General features: G+C 39.3%; 1 long non-coding RNA gene across 1 annotated transcript; it reads right to left on the bottom strand.

Annotated features, from left to right (window-relative positions):
- Nucleotides 1–720: 720 nt before the first annotated feature.
- On the bottom strand, nt 721–16,119 carry LOC135363769 (uncharacterized). Its single transcript, XR_010409829.1, has 4 exons — nt 15,954–16,119; nt 6,527–6,824; nt 4,243–4,480; nt 721–2,166 (listed from the first exon to the last, which is right to left on the bottom strand). It is a non-coding gene; the product is annotated as an uncharacterized LOC135363769 (long non-coding RNA).
- Between the last annotated feature and the right edge of the window lie 1,073 nt (nt 16,120–17,192).

Consider the following 17,192-nt stretch of genomic DNA (forward strand, 5'->3'; position numbering starts at 1 on the left):
TACACAGAATCTGAGTTAGAATTAGAACCTAACTCCTTCTTACTTGTTTTTCAATTTTCAAGGTATGGGCAATGAGCATTTTCTTCCAGCTAGCTTCTTCCAACCTGCCCTCAGCTTTCACCTTGCCACTGGTCCTCCTTGCATGGACTCAGCTCTGGGGTACTCTTGCCAGCTCCAGGCTGGTTTCTTCTCTCCTGTGACCGACATCTGGGCCAGAAACACTTGGACACGTGTCACTCCTGACAAGCCCTAGCTGATCAGCATGCAGATCTGTTGATCCTGCTGCTTTTATCCAGGCTGCTTCAGCCTGCTGGGGCCCCGGCCCACATCCTCTTGACTACAGTGACCATCTATCAACTATCTGAAAGTTCCACTTGAAGAACCTCCTCACTAAGTTTGGGATGAGACTGTAGCAGACGCTATTCTCCCCCCAGGGGACAGAAAGGAGGGGGCGATATCTCTCCATAGCAGCATTGTTTGACAGAAATGCAAAGCGAACCACACAGATTATTTTAATTTTCTAGTAGCCACACATTAAAATAAAATAAAATAAAACCAAATAAAATAAAATAAAATCAACAACAAAACAAAAAAAAAGATTAAAATAATGGTAATAATATATTTTATTTAACTCCATATACCCAAAATATTATCATTTCAACATGTAACCAATATATAAAAATTATTGATGAGATAAGTTATCATCTTCCCCGCCCCCACCATGCTAACTCTTTGAAATCTAGCATGTATTTTAACAATTTCAGCACTTCTCAATTTGGACCAGACACCTGTGGCTAGTGAGGTCTATTGAACCTCTCTTCTACTTTCTCCATTTTTAAAAGCAGGTTTAATTTACTTACCATCAAATTTTTAAGGAGTGCTTAACTTTTCCCAGGAGGCATTTGTACTGAGAATCAATCTTTATATTATAACAAGATGTTAAAATAGGCATATTCATCACCCCAAAAAGATCCTTTTCAATCACTACCTTTTCCTACACTTAGGTCTAGGCAACCACTAATCTACTTTCTGTCTCTATAGATTTGCCTTTTCTGGACACTTCATACCAATGGAATGATACAATATGTGGTCTCCTGCTTCTTTCACTTAGTGTAATATTTTTGAGGTTTACCCAAGTTACAGCGTGTTTCAGTATTCTTTCTTTTATTGCCAAATAGCATTCTATTATACAGATGTACCACAGTCCATTTATCCATTCCTTGGGTCATTTTGCTTGTTTTCAGATTTGGCCGTCATGAATAATGCTGCTATCGACATGTGTGCACAGGGCTCTGTGTGGACATATGCTTTCATTTTTCTTGGTAGATTTCTAAGAGTGGAATTTCTGGGACATATGGTAAATTTATATTTAACTTATGAGGAAACTGCCAAATTGTTTTCCAAAGTGGTTGCACCGTTTCTCCTCTTTCTGATTCTTTTTTTTTTTTTTTCTGATTCTTATTTATGTATCCTTGATCCTACAAAGACTGAAGAGCCAGAGAGCTGGTCTTCCACAATATCCTTCAAAAACTCTGCAGGTGGGGTTCTGCATATTTGGTATCTAATAGTTCTCACATGATCATGTCTGTAGATATTAAGTCTGGAAGAGCCTCATTTTAACATCTTATTATAATATAGAGATTGATTCTTAGCACAAACACCTCTTAGGGAAAGTTAAGCATTCTCTTTAAAATGTCCTCCTGTGATTCTTTAGAATGACCAAGAAGACAAGCAAGAATGTTTCGAAACAACTGCAAAACAAGGTCTATTTGTATGGCATTTGTAATATGTGGCTATTGCCAACAATTAATTAGTAAAAGGTGTACCTCGGCAGGGAATTTTCAACTTATATATAATAACCAAGAGATCCTAAAAACTCTCCTGACAGCCTGGGAGGGGCAGAATTTCAGAGTAAGCATTTCTAACGGGCAGCCTGATTCTGAAAAATACCTCGTCTCTCATGAGTACATCCATGACTGCTAAATTTTAAATAAAAGGCTCCCGGGTGGAGGAAGAACGTAGAGAAATATTGGACACGGTCTCCATGTAGATTAAAAGGAACTATTTCATTGTTTCTTGTTTTCGTCAGTTTAATAACCCTGTTGGGGTTTCCCAGAATGTTTGAAGCCAATGTCTTATGACGCCAGGGATTTTTCTTGGTGTTCACTGGAGGGGAATGGGAAAGACAATGTGTAGATTTAATCAGCATTTGATTTTCCTCGGTCCCTTTGCATGGAGAGAAGAGCAGCTGGTAGTAGGTAATCTTGCCCTTGGGAATTATCAAGTAAAAGAAAGAGACAAGCAGCAGCTTCTACAAAGGCAGCTTTTAAGGCTAAGCTAAAGAATCACCAGGGAAGCAGCTGGGTTCACCATTTTCATCCAAGTCATTACTGGAAGAGATAGATGGTTTTCAAGGTCAGTGGCAGAAAGAGGAGCTAATGGCCAGCCCTTCCTCTGGGAGAACATTCACAGGAGAGAGGATGGATGAAGACATCAATTTCCCAGCCTGCTTGAAAGCAGCAAGGACAGTGTTCAGAATCAGTTGAGAAAGACCAGAGTTCAAATCCTGCATCTTTCAGCTTAGTTCTGCGACTTTGGGCATCTGCCTTAACCTCTTAAGCTTTAGTTTCCTCATTTGCAACATGGAGAAAGTACCTACCCATCTTGCAGGGGTTTTGTGAGCATTAAATGAGATAATCAGGTATAAGTTGTTTCCATCCCCTTTCTAGAAACTAACTCAATTAATTTATCTGGAAGTCTCCCCAAACACAATCAACATCTAGCCATCCTTCTCTTTTGCAATTCTTCCCCTTAAAGAAATTTTGGAAAATGATGTTTCCTGGTTGTCACAGTCACTGTAACAAAGCAGATCCAGGACCTTTGAAAATATATCACCTTCAAAAAATGAATCAAAGTAAAATAAACTCCTTTTGGAAACAAAATTCACCAAACACTTCTTTATTGCATAGCTGCTCCTATGATCAAAATGAATTAATAAATTACCCTCTGTATCAATGCCTTTCTTTTAACAATCTGTCTCAAAGAAATATTTTATTTTTTTAAAGATTTTATTTATTTATTTGAGAGAGAGAATGAGCGAGAGAGAGCGAGAGAGCACAATTGGGCACAAGACAAGGAAATGGCAAAGGGAGGGGGAAGGAGACTCCCCACTGAGCAGAAAGCCCAATGTGGGACTCCATCCCAGGACCCTGGGATCATGACCTGAGCCAAAGGCAGATGCTTAACTGACTGAGCCACCCAGGAGCCCCTTAAAGAAATATTTTAAAATAAAGTATTTAAACATGTACAAAAATGTGCATCGCAGTGCTATTTGTGTTTTTTAAAAAGTGGAAATGACCAGTATGTTTAAAATAAAAAATAGCAAATAATAAAGCAAATTACAGCACTTTCATAAGATAGAATATTATACAAACAAACCTATGTGGAAACAATTTGAATGATGTTGGAAAGTGCTGAAGAAAAATATCAGGTGACAATGACAGAATTAAAATATTCTTGACTTGTTAAAAAAATTGTATTTAGAGAAACCTGGAAAAATTAGTGAATATATTTACAACAACAACAATAAAATAAGCCATCAAGACCTATGAATGTCTCTACCTCGTGTTTAGCCTGGCCTTGTGGCTGGAACTTGTTCCAGGGAGAGCTGGTCTTTGCTGGGGCTGAGTTAGGGCTTCTCTGTTTCCTGGGCTTCTAAGAAAGGCAGGTCGAATACATGTGAAGGTGGGGTTTGGTATGATAGACCTCAGCAATACTGAGCCAAACCTGGTTGCTCTTACAAACCTCATTGTAAACCAGCCCTACAGTGTATGTTTTTCACCCAGTAGTCGGGGAATTGCTTTCTCAGAATCAGGTAGAGCTTTTTGTGTTTTTGGAGGAAAAATAAACACACAAACACACACACACACACACACACACACACACCAGTTTCCTTGAAAGCCACAGTAATCAGGGTTTCAAAGAGTGTGGTCCAAACCCACATGCATTAGAATCCCCTGGAATATTGGATAAAAAGCGGATTCTGGGGCCCAGACCCACATCTATTGAATCAATCTCTAGGATGTCTTAATAATCTGAATTGTAAACAATCATCCAGATGAGACATTCAGATGAAAACTGGAGAAACTGCATTTTCACAGTGGCCAAGAAGTTCCTCTGCATAATAGCGCAAAGCTATGTTCCCCTCCATTCTCTTCACACGTTGGTTTTTCCCCTACTAACCTGGGCATGTTCTATGCTGGCAGTTCGAAGTCATTAAAGAAGCACCAGAGAGCTGAGTTGAACTTTTCTGTGAGCAGAGAAAGCAATCTCATGCACACGACCTCAAGGCAATTTTGTTACTGGTGGGAGAAGAAGAACTTCATAAAGCCATGCATCTGTGTCACTTGCTTCATTTTCCATCAAAGATGGCCACTACTTCCGTTTCAGCCTTCTGGCCTGGAGTTTCAAAAATTCTGTTCTTTTAAATATCAAAGGTAACAAATGTTATATTGACAGAGTGGGAGGAAGATTCAATTCAATATTGCTCTTTCTATCTTACAATACTCTTTATTCAGGTCTTCCTCCTTTATTGTCTTATAAAAGTTTTTAACTTTCTGCTTTCCCTCCTATTAGAGAATAATCAATATACTTTCTAACTTTCTTCTTTTTGAGGCCTGAAAGAATACATCGATTTCGTGACACATACAATTCAAGCTCAATATTTGGACTTCAAGCCCATTCAGCGCTTCTTGTCCTCGTGGGACAAGGCTAAACCCTAAGGGTTTTTAAATGGGTCCGGTATCGCTTCTCGGCCTTTTGGCTAAGATCAAGTGTAAATGGGTCCGGCTGCAGAGTTTGCAGGTGCAGTCATTTTGCAGGAGCCCAAGTCAAGATATACATATGCAAATGTGTGTGGCTGTGCCCGAACTGAGTAATTGTGCATGCAAATAGGTGATTAAATAGACAATTACCAAATCTGCATGAACAAATGGAAGTTGTGCATATTCAATAAGCAGGGGGCACCTGAACATTATGCAAACAGGCAGCTTTCCTCAAGGCCTATGGAAACCTGGCCGCTGGCACCTCAGAGCAGTTTAAATCCCAGAGCAAGCCAGGTCTCAAGTTGCACAATTGGAATTTGCTCTTTGACCTCAGCTGCCATGGTAATGACCAAGTCTCTGACAAGGTCATCTTCAGGAAGTACCATGGGAAAGGGGTCTGATTTCTGCCATTTCTTCCACATACTACATTTAAGGCAGATATTTAAACTAAATATTCTTTTATACTCAGCATTAAGACATGAGCTTTGGACATCACAGCACGCTCGCTCTTGCTGTACTGTGCACCCACTCTTCCAAGCCAAAGCTCAAAGCAGGTACAGAGAATCAGTCCAAGTTAAACTAGTAAGAAATTGCTGCGGCCGATGTCAAAGGGGTTACTGCCTGTGTTCTCCGCTAGGATTTTAATAGTTTCCTGCCTCACATTTAGGTCTTTCATCCATTTTGAATGTATTTTTGCTTATAGTGTAGGAAAGTGGTCCAGTTTCATTCTTTTGCATGTGGCTGTCCAGTTTTCCCAGCACCATTAACTGAAGAAACTGTCTTTTTTCCATTGGATATTCTTTCCTGCTTTGTCAAAGATTAATTGACCATAGATTATGGGGTCATTTCTGGAATTTAAGAAACAAAACCAACGAGCACAGGGGAAAAAAGAGAGAGGCAAACCAAGACACAGACTCTTAACTGTAGAGAACACACTGATGGTTCCCAGAGGGGAGGTGGCTAGGGGGATGGGGGAAAGAGGTGATGGGGATCAGGGAGGGCACTTGTCGTGAGCACTGGGTGTTGTATGAAAGCGTTGAATCACGAAATTGCACACCTGAAACTAATATTACACTGTATGTTAACTAACTGGAATTTAAATAAAAACTTAAAAAAAAAATTTTAAATGAACTTCCATAGCACAGTGGATATAATTTTGCGATGCTCCTGTCTACCACGGTGCTGCCAAAAATGAGAGTGGGGCTTATTTGATCTTAAGAAGCCGTTTTTAGTTTGTCTTTGTGGGCTAGGGAAAAGTGCCCACTGGTTTTAATTGTGCCTTTCTTCACAGTTCAAGATCTCAGTTCTCTACCTCCCACCTAACAGGGATGGATGATGGTGTCAGTGGAGTACATCAATGAGAAATGATTTCACATAACCAGGGGGCTTTCCTGACAAAAGATTAGTGGTGATGCCTAGACAAGCCCACTAGGAACCAGAGATAAGTAAAGTCTGAGACAGCAAAAGAGCGCTGCTCGCTGAAATCCTCATATTTTTCACAAAGATATTTCATCTCTAGTAAATTCTACTAGGATATTTTCCCACATTCAATTTTATATGACTTGCATGGAGTCTTTTACAAAGTACGAAGTGAATTTACTACAAACCATAAAATCAATTACTCAGTTCAATCAATAAACCAGCTAAGTGAAATAATTCCTTTACTTAGCACCTGTCAGGAGGAGATTTCAAAATATTCTCACCGGGGGTCAGAAGTGAATGGAATTAGTCACGTTCCAAAGAGGAAGTAGCCAAGTCTATGTGGAATATCAGGCAGCCCTGTAAGGCATACAGAGGTGCAGCTGCTGACCAAGGATGATCCAAGGCCACATCGTAGCCAAGGAGATGCTGCAGAACCCACTTCAGGGACAGCACCCTTCGGCATTATCTTCTGCACGGGCACCCGAGAAGCTCACCAAGGACCCCTCCAGAATGGCAAGTCACGTGGTTATACAGTCCATGTGGCCAGGAACGCGTTTAGTGGAGAACCTGACTTCACCCCTGTAGCATCAGAAGCCAAAGAAAGCGAAGCTTTTTACCAAGTATAAATGAAACTGTCCGTTCTTTGCTTTCCACGAGTATCTAAATAACACCAATTAAGGAAAACCCAGTGGCACGGGTATTGCAAAGCAGTGTGTGTGTGTGTGTGTGTGTACAAGTGTGTAATATATGCATAAATGTATCTGTGTGTGTATTTTCATAATACTACTAAAATGGTATTTACCTTTTTCACTTCAGTAATATTTTCACTGAGGATGCCTTAGTTGGAATCAAGGCCATGTCGCCAACCCAGTAGTCATTATAGACTTCCATGCCAGGCACTTGTAGTAATCATAATAAGCCAGCTTCACTTATGAATATCTTTGAGGAATTAAATATGTGTTCATTTTATTAAATCTCTACCTTTGAGTACATGCCTTTTTAGTATTCTCTGTGATAAAATGGTAAGTTCACAGGAAGCCCTTCTAAGCTACATACAGAAGTGTGATGGTTGCCCTGAGGGAGAGCACTTGTGCGATTGTTTTAGTTAAACTGGATACTTTTTCCATGAAATACCTTTAACCTTGAAAGAACGACTGACAGGCAAACTCTAGTTATGCAGAATAACTATAGTTATTCAGAAATAGGTTATTTTGCAAACATTTTTTGGAAAGGAAAGTGAACCTATCACTTCAAAGAAGATAGCTGATTTGTTAATAAAATTAATGCTTTCAAGCAAAGATTAGAATTTTGAAAACTTGTATCCACCACTGTCAGTCTGACAGCTACCCAGTATTTTGAGATTTTTCTGATGACATCGGTGATAATATTGTCAAATATAATTTTTTGAGATTATAAAATGAACTGTATCCATTTGAAAAACAACATATTTCAGCGAACCAATATTTTTCAGATGACCTATACACGGTGTTACAAAGTTATGCATGGGTTAAAGAACCATGCAAAGTGCAAGACAGATTTTAATGTTATAGAGTTAAAAATGTTTATTAATATGGGTTTTGATTCCATATTACAGTTAACATTTAAGAAACTATTAATTTTTGGTGTAGTGTCCAAGAGGAACTGCCACAATTACCTAGAAAGACTATTAAAATATTCCTCCTTCTTCCAACTATATATCTTTATGAGATCTGCTTTTTTTAAAATATATACTTCGACCAAGCAACATATCATAACAGATTTAGTGCAGAAGCAGAGATGAGAATCCATCTGTCTTCTACAAAGCCAGACATTAAAGAGATTTGCAAAACTGTAAAATGCTGCCTCCCTCTCTTCTCACTCATTATTTTTGTTTTGGAGAATAGAGCTATTTTTAACAAAAATATGATATCTATGTCATCGTATAATGGGTTTTTATTATTTTTAAAAGATTAAGAGATAAATAATTTAAAATATTCTGTGTTGGTGTCAAATATGGTAAATATTAGTAGATAAAACCCTTATAAATAAATGCCCTTCAAGGTCCTCAGTAATTTTTAAAAGTGTAAAAGGTGTCCTGACACCAAAAAAGTTTTGAGAACTGGCAGTTGAAAGCAATGGTTTAAAACTTGTTTTTAACATCAGAGTGGGACCTCAAAGGAAATTTTATATGAAAGTCTAGGTTACGAAAGAGATAAAATCAGAGTTGTTCTGGTTAAACAGGGACAAAGGAGCCAGAGCCACCCTGGTTTTGCCCTCCTCCTCCATCCCCTTCCACTCCCCTTAGTTGCTCTAGAATCCCAGTTTGGAAGTCTCTGGGCAGAAGGGTCAATGGATGGCTGTATGGGGTTCCAGGAACTGCAGCATCCCAGGCCTTGTGGGGGGCAGGATAAGGCCGGGTGCACTGCTGTGCCGAGTTATGGGAGAGCCTTAAATCAGACTGTAGACATGGGCCCCTCCTCTGTCTCCCAGGTCTGCCAAACGACATGCCCTCAAGAGCCGGGAGATCCTGAACTTAAAAAGACTTGCCTTGTGGCCACTGATCTCTTAAGTATGTGTGGAATCACTGGTGAGCACACCCAAAAGTGATTAATTTGGCAAGAAGAAAAGGTGTTGAGTGTAGCGTGTATACAGGGACATTCCTGGCATATTCTTTCCTCTGAATTATCAGTGTTGAGATTGGGCAATTGAAGATTACCATCCTCCCCACTGGGACAAAATACCGTTTTGAAAGACCAGGGAATGGAATGAAATACAGGAATACAAAGGAGGGTGAGAGAATGGGGGCACAAAGTAGGGATGAGAAGAAGTCTTCCAAGAGGCTCTGGGTTCTGTAGCAGTAGAGGGAGGGTAGGACTCCCAGACAAGGAAACCCACAAGTCTTTATCTTTGGTTCTGACCTCTGCCCTGATAGCCAGACTACAGAATCCAACTTCTGGGCATTTACTCAGCTATCTCGAAGGCATCACAATCTTAATCTGACCCTGACTCACGGTTGCATTCCTTTTGGTTTGCTGTCCCCCCCATTGGTAGTTATGGAATCATTGTTCACTCTGTCAATAAATCCAGATCCCTTGAAGTCCTGATGATAAAGACTCAATATCCTTGGAATGACCAGTTGTCATCAGGAGGTAATTCAACGTCCAAACCTCCCCTTGGAGTTGGGAAAAATCCACCAGAACTATTGGCCCATATTCCCCTCCCTCTCCCTGTACCCTCAGGCTTGGCACCCAGAATTCTGCATTCTAATAAGTTTACTGTGGTTGGAACCAGAATGCAGACTCAGGGTAGCAGGTTTAGAGGGCATCATACCAAGTAGCAACAGTGGTGCCACTGCATTTGGGATACATTTTTCCTTCTAAAGATGGACGAGGTCCTCCCTCCTCTTGGCTGACCAGAGGGACCTTTGCTGCACATTTTCTGAGTCTGATTGTCAAGCTTCACAATGATGATCCAGACTAGTCTGATAAAATCCTTCCAATAAAATCTTTTCTTCTTACATTGCCAGTGTCAGTTTTTCTTATTTGCTGTTAAGAAGTCTTCACCTATGCCCTATTTCCTTATTTTATTTTAAAAATGTCTTCCCTCCAGATCTAATTTGTCTACCCTAGTTCAAGCCCTCAACATCTGGACAGACGGTTGCTTCTCCCTTACATCAATCAGTCTTTCCTCTTTCCAAAAATCTTATCATAGCATTTATTCCCCTGTTACAAAACAAAAGCAACTAAATCTTCATGGCTCCCTTTGGCTTACAGAATAATGTTTGAATTTCAACTTACTATCCAAGGCCTTTCAACCTACTTTCTAATATCTAGCACTCAGCTCCTTGACAAAAGGAGCCAATTCAAAATGATCTTTGAAGCCCCAGGACCTAGCATAGTGCCTGGCATAGAGTAAAATCCAATAAGTATTTGAAATGAGTGAATACATGAATGAATGAATGAATGAATATTAAATCAGAAACCCTGCACAGTAGACACAATAATTATTTCCCAAGCTCTTTACAGAAACATATATATATATATATATATATATATATATATACACACACATACACACACACACTCAAGTATGTGTAATGCATATTTTGAGAGGTTTTGGTCTCACAATACTTTGTGAGTACTTTCGCATTCCTGGTACACGCTAACCACAACGTATTACAGTCAGTTTGATTCTACCTGCTTTATCCAATAACATATCCGCTCTCCCAGGGCAAGACCCATGTCTTCTTTATCTTTGTATCTTCACTGTTGAAGCATGGAGTAGATGCTTCATATATCTTTGTTGAATTTGCCTCCTGGAGAGGAAGTGTGTGGTCATTGCAAAGGGAGTGGATGAGTTCTGCTTGATAAAAATTCCACTTCTCACAACTCCGGCGGGAAAGCTTTCAATATTTCAACATTCAATATGATCTTTGCTGTAGGCTTTTGTAGACACTCTTTGCCAAATTAAAGACTTCACCTTTTGCTCCCTGTTTCTTGAGAGGGGTGACCCTGAGGGCTTGACATTTGCGTATGGGAAACCACCTTGACTTTAACATTGCCTCCCATCCCTGACAAAAGAGATCCTGGACCATGTACTCAGACTGTAAATTGCCCGGACAAAATTGAAATCAAATCTCCATACTAGTTCTGATAATAAAGAGGGCTCTGAAATCCTACGAGAATCTCTATAATTATCTCAAATGAAACCTTCTTATTAAATTTTAAACTTTTCATTTTGGTTATTGTCATTTATGTGAAATGGGTGGATGGGAATGGAGCCTGGGAAAATTATGAAGATGTTAATCCTGTTTATGTTCATTCAGTCCATAGCTTGGGCTTAAAAGGTGTACCGTGTGAAACATCTTTATGAACAAAATCCAATAGTAATTAACAGATGCGGTAGCTTGTTTTCCTTTGGCTGGGAAAGGGAGTGGGGTCAACCACAGGTGGCGATGCATTTTCTGTCTTGCCTCATGGTGGACAACTGTGAAATGTTCAGTGTGTTCATCCACTTTCTTGCATAAGCAAAACAAGGTATTTCATCTAGCTCTTATATAATGAGAGTACAATACACTGAGCAATGTAAATATTTCCAATTTTAGGCATTGGTTTCCACTGATTATTAACCTATCTCACAGATCCTCATTTAAGAGCCTCTCTCGTAGGTCCTGCGGCGCCAATTTTTAGGGGTGTCTCAGCCAGAGGAGCCATGCCAGGAAGGCACAAGAGGCGTGGACAAATAGCAGCCTGGGCACGCCAAGTGGTGAAATCTGCTCATCCATCATTCCATTTAGACAAATGAAAGATTACAGCCCTATGAGAAAATGCAGCCACAGCCACACAATGCTTTGTGCACAAAGTAAATTACTAGTTTCCTGCGATCTTTCTGACAAGTAAATTACTGCAGAAAATAGCATAGATGGGAACACAATGACAAAAAATGCAGAGACTTGGTCCTTCAAAGGAGTTATTAGACCTCCAACACAACCATTTCTAAAGAACTCCAGAACTTCACCCCCAGCCCCCACCCAGTGGAAAGAGGATTTTCTCCCTTCATCATTCCGTAGCATATCTTGTAGAAAAATAATGCATGACTGGCAGAGTGGGAAGTGGATTCCTCAGGGATCAAATATCCTTTGTGTGTGTCATCTGGAAGATGTTAAAGAAGACAAGAGAGGAGCTTGCTGCAAGAATTGCTGTGCCTACGATCAGATCAATCAAGCTTGGCAGTGAACCATGGTAATGGAGTATGTTCTGCGTAAGAAAAGATAACCTCCAAGAGAAGTCTTTTTATAGCTGAACAGTTTCCAACTCTTCATAATATTTTTGTTCAATAATAAAATGTAAATTCTAATTTTGTTTTTATATGAAATAAGGAAAAAGCTATCTTATTAGAATTTATTTTCCTTTGTTTATTCAAAACCTAAACTCTAAAATATCCACAAAAGGCTCTATGAACCCCAGGGGTAGAACAATAAAAGGTTTCTTAGCTCAGTCAAATGGAGCAGGGTAGGGAAGGATATTGAAGATAGTAGAAGTCATAAACAAATCACAAATACCGTAAATTTCTGAGCTTCAATTTCATCAGAAAAAATGTCTTGAAGTTGACAGACTTCATAAAATTTTAGAGTCAAATAGGGTTTGGGGCAAGATTTAGTGATATAAAATGGCCTACCCAATACATCAGATATTGCATGGTAATGTTGTTACTAGAATCCTGATATTGCAGTCTGTTGAGTTTCCCCCACTACTAAAGTAGGGATTTCTTCTAGAAAATCTTACAGCTGTGTGCTGTAGCCAGTAAAGCACTTAATGGGAACACTTGATCCATATCCAGCTCAATTGATGTCTCGTTGTGTGATCTTGGGCAGGAGGCATAAACCCTTTGGGCATCATGTGGAGACTGAGGGTGTCAGCTGAGATCAGATGTGATGAAGTGGCAGCAGGCAAAGTGTGGTACTTGAACAGCAAATAATCACAACCACTTTCATAATTTTATATTAAAAAACAAAAATTACTTTTGTTTATAGAATAAAAATCACAGAAAGCAGAATTCAACCAAATTGGCTAGGCATATAGTAAATGCAATAAGAAACACATGGACATAGAATGCTAAAATATTTTCCAAAACTGGTAGTCTCTGTGGTCCTGAGTGATTGATAACAATTGCTCTTTGTTCATACTGTACTGCCTCAGTTTCTATTTCCTTATCGTAGTGGGTTTCTTGTTGCATTGAGTCCCTTTTCATGGTCTTGTCAAAACTGACCTGAGAGCATAAATTCATTGACAACTGTTTAGATGCCAAACGTATCACTTCTTCCATTAAGTCTAAATACCACCATTTAAATTTAGTTTAACAAACAGCTTTGTGCCCTTGTTGTATAAATAAAGACTTCGTCCTTGCCTTTGGAGACCTACAACTTTTGTGCAGAAGATAGACATTTTATCAGAAAATGACCTTTGGGACTACATTTAACTTCAGGTCCTCTGTCTCTTTGTCAGCTTGATCCCAAATAATCCTACACTCCAAGGCATTTGGTGGGAATGCACATACACAGTAAGGGAAGAGGCTCTCCTCATTTGAAAGAGCAAGGAGAATGGCCATTCTTGAAAAGGTTAAATTCTTTGTGCCCTTTTCTGCAAGCTATTTATTTGAGGAGCAGAGGAATCTAGTGCTTATTTGATTATAGTAGTTTCCCTATCTTGATTGAGAAGACATCAATGCCTGATTCTAAGGTGGAGCCTAAGAATTCATATTTCTAACAAATTCTCAAGTGCTGCTTATGATACTAGTGTGGGACCACATTTGAGATGCCCTGGTGTAGACAAACCATACTCAAACTGATATGTGTGTACATCTAGAGATACCCCAAAACTTTTCCAATGGTACAAGGGACTAGGTAGTTTAATGGGATCAAATTTCTAGATCCTCAATTTCTATGTTATTCTTTCCTAATTAATAAAGGAATCCAACTGAGAATTCACCAGTGGTTCCACTTTCCCACCTCTCCCTTTGCAATTGCTCTCCTCCCATCTTTTACAAACAAACAAAAAATGCATAACCCTCCCCAACAGAAAAAAAATTCAGAGAATTGAGTGAAATTACTATTAAAAAATTTCTTCCAGGGTGCCTGGATGGCTCAGTTGGTTAAGCTTCTGACTCTTGATTTCAACTCAGGTCATGATCTCAGGGTCATGAGATCAAGCCCTGCTTTGGGCTCCATGCTGGCCATGCTGCCTGGTTAGAATTCTCTCTCCCCCTCTCCCTCTTCCCCTGCGCCCCCCCTCCCGGCAACCCCCCTACTCTTGCACATGCACACTCTCTCCTTCTATAAAAAAAAAAATAAGTAAATAAAAAATTCCTTCCATCTTTATCTACTTATTTACATGAATACGGTTTCTTGGTGTTTATGCTTATTAAAACAAAAGAGGAAGAGTATTAAGGCAGAACCCTATCTTACTCTAGCATATGTAATTTTTACTCATGGATCCATGAACCCATTGAAAAATGAGACCAGACCCATTCCTTCTTAGTAAGGGCTATCTTTCAAATAAAAATTTTTTCTTTGTGATTATTAATCATCTGTTCAATATTTCATTTATAGTTATTTTGTTTTGATCAATTGTGTATGAGAGCTAATTATAATAATAACTAGTAAAATAATAACTCAGTAATAATAACTCAACCCAGAAAAAAAAAACAGTTATGACTTGTGGCTCCAGAAAATTTCATGCATGGAAATGTCGCAGCATATAAATATCATAAAATTATGAATAAAAACTTTCAAACATGAATATACTAGGATAGGATATTGAGAACAAGTAAAATAAAAATATCAAGTCAAGGAAAAATAAAACAATGTATAATCTCACACTGTTAAAACAGGAGCTTTCATATAGGGGTTTTGGGATTTTTTTAAAAGATTTATTTATTTATCTGAGAGAGAGAGAGAGCACGCACACGTGTGTGCACACTCACGTGTTTGCATGGGTGTGGGGGAGGAGCAGAGGGAGAGAATCTTCAAGCGGACTCCCTGCTGAGCATGAACCCGCCTGCAGGGTTCAATCTCAGGACCCATGAGATCATGACCGGACCGGAAACGAAGTCATTCACCTAACTGACAGGAGCATTCATTTAGTTTTAAAACAGATGAGACTGGGTATCAAGTCACTAAGATATTTTGATTCTTTGGATACATTTCTAAGGGTAATTAATATTTTTCTTTTAAAATGTCCTTGTTTACAATATGAGAGAAATTACATTTATTTGCCACTACTTAAATTAGATAAAAAATTTTATGTCTACCTAAACTACGTGATGGTTTTCATGTGTCTTTTTTTTCATAACTCTTATTAGGAGATACTTCATCAAAAATCTGAAGACAACTGGTTTTGATTATATTTTCAGCCAGAAGAAATTAGTTTCTCTGAATAAATCATCAACTATTGATTTTATTAATTTCCTGTACCTTACTCAAAATAATTGTCAAAATTTTGATAGGACTAAGGGCATCCTCAGGCCCCTCGGGACTGTGAAGAGCATAACTGTGCAAGACAGTGAGGCTTCCTGCCCTAACTCTGACATCTGAAAGTTATCCTGGAGAGAAGAGAGAAAGGAGAGGAGGGGAGAAAGAGACAAATGCATCATATTCCAAAAGTTGCCAAACTTCCAACAACTCCACGAACTGAGTGAGACAGGCATGTAAAGATAATAGATTTATTCTCCCCGGTATTTAGGGAGGATGATTTGGGCAACAATCCTACTCTTTATAGGAGGGCTGGGCTTTGAAATTTGGGGTACCACCCTGCCCGTGGCTGTGTGCTGTATCACTGGGACATTATTAGAAGAGCTAGCCATCTGGGGAATTTAGCGTCTTACATGCATAGTCTTTTGACATTTCTACCCACCTGTAGATCCTGGTTTTTCCCTCCTGTGTGCCGGCTCACTCAGCTACCTTCATATTCGATTTCCCCAGGATTGACTACAACTCATCTCTAAGGTCCCACTGGCTGAAAAGTCTTTTGATTTCTGGCTTGTGCTGGAGAGTGTCCCCAGGGCATTTCTCCAGCCCTCTTTGTCACTAACCCCAGTTACATCGCCACACAGTTTACTGGGGTTACAAAGCTAGGGTCAAAGGTATGGGCAGCTTTTCCTGGCATAGTCAATTTATAATGTAGAACATCTTGTATATGTGAAAACCACATATGACTGGCAGTTCAAAAATACCTTTCCACAAGGGTGCCTGGGTGGCTCAGTCGTTAAGCGTCTGCCTTTGGCTCAGGTCATGATCCCAGGGTCCTGGGATGGAGCCCCGCTTTGGGCTCCCTGCTCCACGGGAAGCCTGCTTCTCCTTCTCCCACTCCCTCTGCTTGTGTTCCCTCTCTCGCTGTGTCTCTCTCTGTCAAATAAATAAATAAAAATCTTAAAAAAAAATAAAAATATCTTTCCACATACAAAGTCAATATCAGATGGGATTTAGCCTTCTTCCGCTATTGAACAAAATTAAAACCTGTATGTTTAAAAAATCACTACCACATATTATGAAAATGAATTTTCACTATGATGTAAAAACCTCAAAATACTCTGTGTTCAAGGAAAACATTAAGAAAATAGGAGATACGTGATAATTTTGGAAGAATACCTCACAAACTTCAGGGGGAAAGACATTAATTTATTATCAATGAGTTCTGAGAGGTTTTTTTATTTTTATTTTATTGTTTTTATCATTTCATTTTCTTAAAATCAAGGTAAGTTTACTCTTAATCCCCATCAGCTATTTCACCCATATTTTGTTTCTTAAATGCCACGTATGAGTATTTGTCTTTCTCTGACTGACCTTTTTCATTTAGCATTAGACCCTCTAGCTCCATCCACATTGTTGCAAAAGGCAAGAGTTCATTCATTTTTTATGGCTGAATAATATTCCTTTCTATAAGAATATGTTACATCTTCTTTATCCATTCATCTATCAATGGACACCTGGGCTGCCTCCCTAGTTTGGCTGTTGTAAATAATTCTACAATAAACATAAGGGTGCATGTATTCCTTTGTTTGTTTGTTTGTTTGTTTGTTTGTTTATTTTTGTTTAATATTGTTAATTTTGTTTAATATTTTGTTTGTGGTTTAGGTTTTATTTCATCATCATGAACTGAATTCTGCAATCCACCTAGACCTGGGGGTAAGGAATCACAGAGCCCACAGAATTGCAGCGAGAGCCCAGAGATTCTGGGGTATGGAGAACAGATGGGGGTGGAGGGGTACTCTCCTGAGCTACAGAAGGAATGGTCTGGTAGCTAAGATAAAACACAAGTCAGATTTGTTAGATTTGTCCACAGTCAGCAATGGTGATCTTCTTGTTGGTCTCACCATTCCTGGACCTGAGGCAGTCCATGCTTTCATAGTATGCATGCCCTCTTTGACCTTGCTGAAGACCACATGCTTGCCATCCAACCAGTTGGTCTTGGC

This window comes from Mirounga angustirostris, unplaced genomic scaffold (genome assembly GCF_029215605.1).
Source record: "Mirounga angustirostris isolate CCGP_5_RB_7025 unplaced genomic scaffold, mMirAng1.0.hap1 SCAF_3, whole genome shotgun sequence".
In the NCBI taxonomy this organism is placed as follows: domain Eukaryota; kingdom Metazoa; phylum Chordata; class Mammalia; order Carnivora; family Phocidae; genus Mirounga; species Mirounga angustirostris.